The following is a 10,328-nucleotide window of genomic DNA, read 5'->3' as shown; positions in this document are numbered from 1 at the left end:
TTGTCATATATGGCCTTTATTATGTTGAGGTGTGTTCTCTCTATGCCCACTTTCTGCAGGGTTTTTATCATAAATGGGTGTTGAATATTGTCAAAATCTTTTTCTGTATCTATTGAGATGATCATATATGGTTTTTAGTATTCGGTTTTTTAATATGGTGTATCACACTGATTGATTTGCATATATTGAAAAATCCTTGCATCCCTGGGATAAATCCCACTTGATCATGTTGTCTGATCCTTTTAATGTATCGTTGAATTCGGTTTGCTAGTATTTTGATGAGGATTTTTATGTCTATGTTCGTTAGTGATATTGGCCTGTAATTTTCTTTTTCTGTGGTATCTTTGTCTGGTTTTGGTATCAGGGTGATGGCGACCTCATAGAATGAGCTTGGGAGTATTCCTCTGCAGTTTTTTTGGAATAGTTCCAGAAGACAGGTGTTAACTCTTCTCAAAATATTTGATAGAATTTGCCTGTGAAGCCATCTGGTCCTGGACTTTTGTTTGTTGGGAGTTTTAAAATCAGTTTCAATTTCAGTACTTGTGATTGGTCTGTTCATATTTTCTACTTCTTCCTGGTTCAGTCTTGGGAGATTGTACCTTTCTAAGAATTTGTCCATTTCTTCTAGGTTGTCCATTTTATTGGCATATAGTTGCTTATAGTAGTCTCTTATGATCCTTTGTATTTCTGTGGTGTCTGTTGTAATTTCTCCTTTTTCATTTCTAATTTTGATTTGAGCCCTCTCTCTTTTTTTTTCTTGATGAGTCTGGCTAAAGGTTTATCAATTTTGTTTATCTTTTCAAAGAACCAGCTTTTAATTTCATTGATGTTTCCTATTGTTAGAGACATAAACCCTGCTGAATCTGTAACAAGGCCTGCGTTGCTCTAGGGTTTGACATTGCCAATAACTTATCAGCAGTCTGCATCTGTGCAGCAAGGTCAGGGTTCTGGCTTAGTGACTGCATCATGCTTCTCATGTAGGGGGCAGACAACATATTTTGCATAAGTTGTGAGTTTTCAGTTATTTGTTGCAACAAGCTCTGCATTCCTGGTGTGTTGAACATACTAGCTCTTACTCCAGGCCCCAAATTTGGCACAGAACTCTGCCCAGCAGTGCCACTGACAGCACTACCACTAGTGCCTCCCAGGCACTTCTGAGTGCCTCCCTCAGAAGCTGATGAATTCTGAGAAGCCTGTGGAGCCCGCGTTTTGGGTAATCGATCTCTATATTCTGTACGGGAAGGTTAACTACCTTCACCTGAGGATATATTGCTCACTAAGGAAGCAAATGGATTACCACCAAACTGTTCTTGTGCAGCACTCAGCATTAGTTCCTGAATATCTGGGTACATGCACCATAAAGCATTGTAGTATCCTCTGGGATGCTTCCTAGGTTGGTTAAGGCTCGGTCCTGGTTTCTCATTATTTCCTGCATCATTGCTGGATTCTTGGCAAGTTCCAATGTTTGTCTCATAATATCTGGATTATTCAACATATAATTACTTTCTGGATTTCTCTGTATCAACTGCTGCATTTGTGGATTGGCCATAATTAACTGCCTCATCAGGTCAGGATTTGAAAGCATGCTCTGGACAGAGGGATTCTCCATGATCTGGACCATTATTTCAGGACTGGACACAAGTTGCTGCTGCACCTGGCTTTGTAGTTCAAAGAAGTTGGTACTATTCAAACCCAAGCTACTCAGACCTGCAAGTCCTCTAAGGCCACCTAAACCAAAAAGGTTGCTAGCAGCAGAACCAAATGTGGAGTTACTATTAGGAGCCGATGATGTGGTAGCACTGCTTCCACTGGTGTGTTTTTGCTGAGCTGAATGATCCTGAGGTCTGTTTTGTGTTTTGATGACGAGGTGAACAATAAGTCCATTGTGAATTCCATGCTGACTTAAAGTATCTTGATCTTTTAAAATGTTTCCAGCAAATATCAACACAAGTTGGTTGGTATGTGATTTGAAACATTTAGAGATTTCTTCCTTGAACTGTGGGGGTGGAGCTATTCTTGGACACTGTGAAGTACTCCTTCAGGGTCTTCAGGGTGACTTTTGTGATGTTGGGTTCTGTGGAGGCAGCGGTGGCAGGGGGGCCGGCACCTTTGGCAGTGGTGGCACTGTCCTGGGAGCTTGGGGGGCTGAGACTTTCACCATTCTTGGCCATGGGACAGCAGTGCCTCAGGTGTGCAGGAGGGAGTGGGCGAGCCAAGGGGAGCCAGGCAACACCTGAGCTGGTCGGCCGGGGCAGCAAAGAATGTGGGGCACACTGCCTCAGTGACAACTGGGCGCAGGGACGCCCTGGCAGGCTAGGGGGCACAGAGCTCGATGTGGGTTCCAGTGCAGGCCCTCAGCACTTTAAACATGTAATCACCTTTGTATCTGATAAGAAATCGGCTGTTAATTTTTATTGAGAACCCCTTATATATGATGAGTCATTTATCTCCTATTGCTTTCAAGATTTTCTTCTTGTCTTTATCTTTTAGTGATGTGATTATAATGTCTTGGTGTGGATCTCTGAGTTTAACTCATTGGAGTTCCTTGAGGTTCTTGGATGTATGGATTCATGTATTTGATTAAATTTGTGAAGTTTTAGCTATTTTTAAAAAAACTTATTTAATTTATTTTTGGCTGTGTTGGATCTTCGTTTCTGTGTGGGCTTTCTCTAGTTGCGGCGAGTGGAGGCTACTCTTCATTGCGGTGCGTGGGCTTCTCATTGCAGTGGCTTCTCTTGTTGTGGAGCACAGGGTCTAAGCGCATGAGCTTCAGTAGTTGTAGCACGTGGGCTCAGTAGTTGTGGCTCACAGGCTCTAGAGTGTAGGCTCAGTAGTTGTGGCGCATGGGCTTAGTTGCTCCACGGCATGTGGGATCTTCCTGGACCAGGGCTCAAACCTATGTCCTGCATTGGCAGGTGGATTCTTAACCACTGTGCCACCAGGGAAGCCCCTATTATTTTTTCAAATATTCTTTTTCTCCATTTCCCTCCTCTTTTGCTTAAACTTCCATTATGCACATGTCGATATGTTTATTACTGTCCCACAGGTCTCCTAGGTCTGGATCATTTTTCTTCATTCTTTTTTCTTTCTGCTCTTCAGATTGGATACTCTAATTGATCTTTTTTTGATGATTCTTTTTTGTTCCTGCCAAAATCTACTATTGAATCCCTCTAGTGAATTTTGTATTTCAGTATTTAACGTTACAGCTCCAGAATTTTAATTTTGTTCCTTTGTTTAATTTTTATCTCTTTATTGATATTCTTTATGTATTTAGACATTATTCACATAACTTCCTTAAGCTCTTTGAACATATTTAAGACAGTTGATTTAATATATTTATCTTTATGTCTACCCTCTGGGCTTCCCTAGGAACAGTTTCAACTGATTGCTTTTTTCCTGTATATGAACCATAGTTTCTTGGTTTTTGGCATGCCTCATTTTTTTGTTGTTGTTGAAAACTGGACATTTGCAATAATACAATGTGTATATAAATGAACAAACCAAACCACACAAAAACAAATACATAGATACAGAAAACAGAGTAGTGGTTATCAGAGGGGGTGGTATCGGGGGGGTAGTGCAAAATGGGTAAGGGGGTTCAACTGTATGGTGCCGGATGGAAAATAAATTTTTGGTGGTGAGCATGTAGGCTATACAAAATTAGAAATATAATGTACACATGAAACTTATATAATGTTATAAATCAATGTTACCTCAGTAACATATGTGTGTGTGTATGTATGTATATATAAAATGTGGCAACTCTGGAAGTCAGATTCTTTCATTTTCCTGTGTTTTGTTGCTCTTTGTTGTTTTTTTTTAATTTAGTGTCTTTTCTGAATTAATTTTGTAAAGCCTGTATTCTTTGTCATCTGTGACCACTGAAGTCTCTGCTTGGTGAGCAAAGTGGTTAGCTAATGACCAAAAGAGATTCCTGTTTTTTAAAAAAATAAATTTATTTATTTATTTTTGGCTGAGTTAGGTCTTTGTTGCTGCTCACGGGCTTTCTCTAGTTGCAGCGAGTGGGGGCTACTCTTCATTGCAGTGCCTCGGCTTCTCATTGTGGTGGCTTCTCTTGTTGCGGAGCATGGGCTCTAGGCATGCGAGCTTCAGTAGTTGTGGCTCATGGGCTGTAGAGGGCAGGCTCAGTAGTTGTGGCCCATGGACTTAGTTGCTCTGCGGCATGTGGGATTTTCCTGGATCAGGGCTCGAACCCATGTCCCCTGCATTGGCAGGCAGATTCTTAACCACTGTGCCAGCAGGGAAGCCCCCAACAGAGATTCTTTAAATGTCTGGAAATAGTAACACTCCTTGTCTTTTCTGAGGGGCTCTGTGTCTTTATTGGGGACATGCTTTTATCAGCTCATCAGGCAGTTTACAACTCTGTCTTAACCTTAACTTCCTACTAGTACAGAGCCTCATTAACAGGCAGAGGTGAGAGCCTAAGGCTTTCTCAGGTATTTCCCCAGTGTCCACACAACCTTAGTCATAAACACAGACCTGCATATGTATGTGGCACTCTGATTCCCAGGAATACATTGGAGCTTTGGACATCTCATTTCCCAGCTTTTCATATAAAATTTTAAATTTTCTTTTCAATATTTAAAAAATCTTTCTGGGCATTGGGGTTTTGATAGGAATTCCATTCACCCTGTGTATTAATTGGAGATAATTGACATTTTTACTATAATAGGCTTTCTAAAGCTTAAACATGGTATGTCCCCACATAATTAAGTCTTTGATTTCTTTCTTCAGTGTTTTGTAGTTTTCAGCATACAAGTATTGTGTGTGTTTTGTTAGGTTAACATCTATTTAATTTTTTGAACAATTGTAATAGGAATTTAGGGATTGTATTTTTAATTTTAGGTTCCACATGTTCATTGCTAGCATGTAGAAATATGTTTGATTTCTGTATGTTTTTCTTGTATACTGTTACCTTGCTGAACTCACTTATTTGTACTAGGTTTTGTATATGTGAATATCTTGGGATTTTCTATGTAGATTACTTTGCCTTCTGCAAATTTAGACAGTTTTATTTCTATATTTTCAGTATATATGATTTTTATTTTGTTTTCTTGCCCATTGTACTGGTGAGAACTTCCAGTATAATGTTGAAGTGGTGAAAGTGGAATTCTTGCCTTATTCCATATCTTAGGGGAAAACATTGTCTTTCACCATTTTGTGTAACATTATAGTTTCTTTTTTACATTCTCTATGTCAAATTAAGAAAATTTCTGTCTATCACTATTATTCTGAGCATTATTTTTTTATCATGAATGAATGTTGAATTTTTATCAAAAACTTTTCCGTATCAATTGATATGATTATTTGATGTTTCTTGTTTAGTCTGTTGATGTGATGGATTACACTGGTTGATTACAAATGTGGAAACAGCCATGTTAGCACTGCGTTAGCTTTATTCTTCAAATTTTGATATGATTTATTTTATTATTTTCTTTTTGCGATACGCGGGCCTCTCACTGTTGTGGCATCTTCCATTGTGGAGCACAGGCTCCGGACGCGCAGGCTCAGCAGCCATGGCTCACGGGCCCAGCCACTCCGCGGCATGTGGGATCTTCCTGGACAGGGGCATGTACCCGCGTCCCCTGCATCGGCAGGCGGACTCTCAACCACTGCACCACCAGGGAAGCCCGATATGATTTATTTTCATTTCCATCCAACTCAATCCAATTCAATGTATTAAAAAATCTTTTTTAATTATTGAGATACCATATCTTCTTTATCCATTTGTCCATTGATGGACACCTAGGTTGCTTTACTATCTTGGCTATTGTAAATAATGCTGCAATAAACATGAAGTGCACATAACTTTTTGAATTAGTATTTTTGTTTTCTTTGGGTAAATACCCTGAAGTGGAATTGCTGAATTATATGACAGTTCTATTTTTAAATTTCAAGGAACTTCCATACTGTTTTCCACACTGGCTGCACCAATTTGTATTTCTACCAACAGTGCTGGAGTGTTCACTTTTCTCCACATCTTCACCAACACTTGTATTTTGTTGTCTTTTTGGTAATAGCCATTTTTGACATGTGTGAGGTGGTATCTCATTGTGATTTTGATTTGCATTTCTCTGATGATTAGTGATGTTGAGCATCTTCTCATGTGTCTGTTGGCCATATGTATGTCTTCTTTGGAAAAATATCAATTTAGGTCCTATGCCCATTTTTTTATGTGGTATTATCTTTAAGTACAAAGACTTTTCCAATCATGTCACTTAGAGTTCATTTTATTCACTGCTGTGTTTGGCCGCCAGTCTCGTTTCTCTCCTCAGCAATGGTAAGGCGGATACCCTTTCTATGAGGAAGAGAGATCCATGGTTTGTTGCCTTTGCCAATAACGAAAATGTTGGAGAGCCGGGTGGCAAAGCTGTTGCCACTGGCATCTTTCACACGAACTACACCTAAAGAACCAGGATGTCTCGCCCGGTTAGTGATTACACCAATTCTTCCCAGGTTAGCACCTCCAGTCACCATGCACAGGTAACCAGTGTCAAATTTGATGAAATCAGTAATCTTGACAGTCTCCAAATCAATTTGAATGGTGTCATTCATCTTGATGAGGGGATCAGGGTAGTGGATGGTGGGAGCATCATGGGTCACCCGATGAGGGATTCCTGTTGTCCCCAGAAAGATCTTTCTCACTTTACACAGCTTATACTTGGCCTCCTCAAGTGTAATACAATGAACAGCAAAGCGACTCTTGGTGCCATAGATCAGACGAAAATTCTCTCCAGTCTTGTCAATGCTGATGACATCCATAAAACCAGCAGTAGGTTATATCAGTGCGGACCTTGCCATCAATCCAAATGAAACGCTGCATGCAGATCTTCTTTATTTCATCTCCTGTTAGGGCATACTTAAGTCTGTTCCTTAGGAAGGTGATTGGGGGCGACATTCCCTTAGCTTGTGGGGACTGGTAGATGGACGAGGAGCAAACACACCAGTCAGTTTATCCAGCATTCAATGCTTTGGAGCTGCTACACGCTTCAGGTGCTTCTTGGGACCATGAGCCATGGCTGCACTAGGCACGTAAAGAGCCCTATGCCCATTTTTTAAAAATTAATTTATTTATTTTTGCTGTGTTGGGTCTTAGTTTCTGTGCGAGGGCTTTCTCTAGTTGTGGCAAGCGGGGGCCACTCTTCATCGCGGTGTGCGGGCCTCTCACTATCGCGGCCTCTCTTGTTGCGGAGCACAGGCTCCAGACGCGCAGGCTCAGTAGTTTTGGCTCACGGGCCTAGTTGCTCCACGGCATGTGGGATCCTCCCAGACCAGGGCTCAAACCCGTGTCCCCTGCATTAGCAGGCAGATTCTCAACCACTGCGCCACCAGGGAAGCCCCCATGCCCATTTTTTACTTGGGTTGTTTGTTTTTTTGATGTTGAGTTGTATGAGTTCTTTTCATATTTTGCATATTAACCTCTTGTTGGATATATCATTTGCAAAATCTCTCATTTCCGTTTCATTTTGTTGATAGTTTCCTTCACCGTGCAAAAGCTTTTTATTTTGATGTAGTCCCATATTGTTTCCTTTGCCTGAGGAGACCTATCCAAAAACACGTTGCTAAGATTAATGTCAGAGAATGTATTGCCTGTGATTCTTCTATGAATTTTATGGATTCAGGGGTTACATTTAAGTCTTTAATCCATTTTGAGTTTACTTTTATACATGGTATGAAAAAGTACTCCAGTTTGATTTTTTTTTTGGCATATGGCTGTATAGTTTTTCCAACTATATCATTTATTGAAGAAGCTGTCTTTCTCATATTGCATATTTGTGCCTCCTTTGTCATAGACTAATTAACCATATAAATGTGGGTTTATTTCTGGGCTCCCTATTCTGTTCCATTGATATATGTGTCTGTTTTTGTGCCAGTACCATACTGTTTTGATTAGTGTAGCTTTTTAGTATAGTTTGAAATCAGGGAGCATGATACCTCCAGCATTTTCTTCTTTCTCAGACTGTTTTGGCTACTTGGGTTTTAGTTTGTGTGTGATGCCATACAAATTGTAGGCTCCTTTGTTCCAGTTCAGTGAAATATTTCATTGGTACTTTGATAAGGATTGCATCAAATCTGTAGATCATCTTGGGTAGTATGGTCATTTTAACAATATTAATTCTTCCCCCCCCCCCCCCCCCGCCAACCTCTGGGCTCTGCCACTTTATTTATTTATTTATTTATAACAGAAAGTTTTTTTAATGGATTATTTATTTTATAGTCACAAAACTAAAAATGTTTAATGAATTATCTTATTTAATCCTTTCTTCACCTCTGAAAATTAGGTGTATTATCTTTATTTTATTTTTTTAACATCTTTATTGGAGTATAATTGCTTTACAATGGTGTGTTCGTTTCTGCTTTATAACAAAGTGAGTCAGTTATACATATACATATATCCCCATATCTCTTCCCTCTTGCATCTCCCTCCCTCCCACCCTCCCTATCCCACCCCTCTAGGTGGTCACAAAGCACCAAGCTGATCTCCCTGTGCTATGTGGCTGCTTCCCACTAGCTATCTATTTTACGTTTGGTAGTGTATATATGTCCATGCCACTCTCTCACTTTGTCCCAGCTTACCCTACCCCCTCCCCATATCCTCAAGTCCATTCTCTAGTAGGTCTGCATCTTTATTCCCATCTTGCCCCTAGGTTCTTCATGACCTTTGTTTTTTTTGGATTCAATATATATGTGTTAGCATATGGTATTTGTCTTTCTCTTTCTGACTTACTTCACTCTGTGTGACAGACTCTAGGTCCATCCACCTCACTACAAATAACTCAATTTCGTTTCTTTTTATGGCTGAGTAATATTCCATTGTATATATGTGCCACGTCTTCTTTATCCATTCATCTGTTGATGGACATTTAGGTTGCTTCCATGTCCTGGCTATTGTAAATAGAGCTGCAATGAACATTTTGGTACATGACTCTTTTTGTATTATGGTTTTCTCAGGGTATATGCCTAGTAGTGGGATTGCTGGGTCGTATAGTAATTCTATTTTTAGTGTTTTAAGGAACCTCCATACTGTTCTCCATAGTGGCTGTATCAATTTACATTCCCACCAACAGTGCAAGAGTGTTCCCTTTTCTCCACACCCTCTCCAGCATTTATTGTTTCTAGATTTTTTGATGATGGCCATTCTGACTGGTGTGAGATGATATCTCATTTTAGTTTTGATTTGCATTTCTCTAATGATTAATGATGTTGAGCATTCTTTCATGTGTTTGTTGGAAATCTGTATATCTTCTTTAGAGAAATGTCTATTTAGGTCTTCTGCCCATTTTTGGATTGGGTTGTTTGTTTTTTTTTGATACTGAGCTGCTTGAGCTGCATGAGCTGCTTGTAAATTTTGGAGCTTAATCCTTTTTCAGTTGCTTCATTTGCAAATCTTTTCTCCCATTCTGAGGGTTGTCTTTTGGTCTTGTTTATGGTTTCCTTTGCTGTGCAAAAGCTTTGAAGTTTCATTAGGTCCCATTTGTTTATTTTTGTTTTTATTTCCATTTCTCTAGGAGGTGGGTCAAAAAGGATCTTGCTGTGATTTATGTCATAGAGTGTTCTGCCTAACAATATTAATTCTTCCAATCCATGAACATGGTATATCTTTCCATCCGTTTGTGTCATCTTCAATTTCTTTCATCAATACCTATTCGTTTTCCAAGTATGAGTCTTTTACTTTCTTGGTTAGGTTTATTCCTAGGTATTTAATTCTTTTTGATTCAGTTGTAAATAGGCTTGTTTTATTAATTTCTCTTTCTGATAATTCATTATTATTGTATAGAAAGGCAACTGACTTCTATGTATTAATTGTGTATCCTGCAACGTTACTGAATTCATTTATTATTTCTAATAACTTTTAGGTGTTTTTTTTTAATTGGGGTATAGTTGCTTTACAATGTTGTGTTAGTTTCTGCTGTACAGTGAAGTGAATCAGCTATATGTATACATATATCTCCTTGGGGATTTCTTTCTCATTTAGGTCACCACAGAGCACTGAGTAGAGTTCCCTGTGCTATACAGCAGGTTCTTATTAGTTATCTATTTTATACATATTAGTGTATATGTGTCAATCCCAGTTTCCCAGTTCATCCCACCCCTTTTAGGTGGTGTCTTTAGGATTTTCCCTATGTAGTATCATTTCATCTGCAAACAGTGACAATTCTACTTATTCATTTTCAATATTGATTCCATTTATTTCTTTTCCTTGTCTGACTGCTGTGGTTAGGACTTCCAATATTATGTTGAATAAAAGTGAAGAGAGTGGGCATCTTTGTCTTGTTTCTGACCTTAGAGGAAATGCTTTCAGTTTT

General features: G+C 39.2%; 2 pseudogenes; both read right to left on the bottom strand.

Annotated features, from left to right (window-relative positions):
• Positions 1–839: 839 nt before the first annotated feature.
• Positions 840–2,171, bottom strand: LOC132513160 (ubiquilin-1-like; annotated as a pseudogene).
• A 4,068-nt stretch (positions 2,172–6,239) lies between these two features.
• LOC132513255 (small ribosomal subunit protein eS4-like) lies at positions 6,240–7,038 on the bottom strand (annotated as a pseudogene).
• Between the last annotated feature and the right edge of the window lie 3,290 nt (positions 7,039–10,328).

This window comes from Lagenorhynchus albirostris, chromosome X, assembly GCF_949774975.1.
Source record: "Lagenorhynchus albirostris chromosome X, mLagAlb1.1, whole genome shotgun sequence".
Taxonomy (NCBI): domain Eukaryota; kingdom Metazoa; phylum Chordata; class Mammalia; order Artiodactyla; family Delphinidae; genus Lagenorhynchus; species Lagenorhynchus albirostris.
The sequence above is the reverse complement of the archived record's forward strand: the minus strand, read 5'-3'. Positions and strand labels throughout refer to the sequence as shown.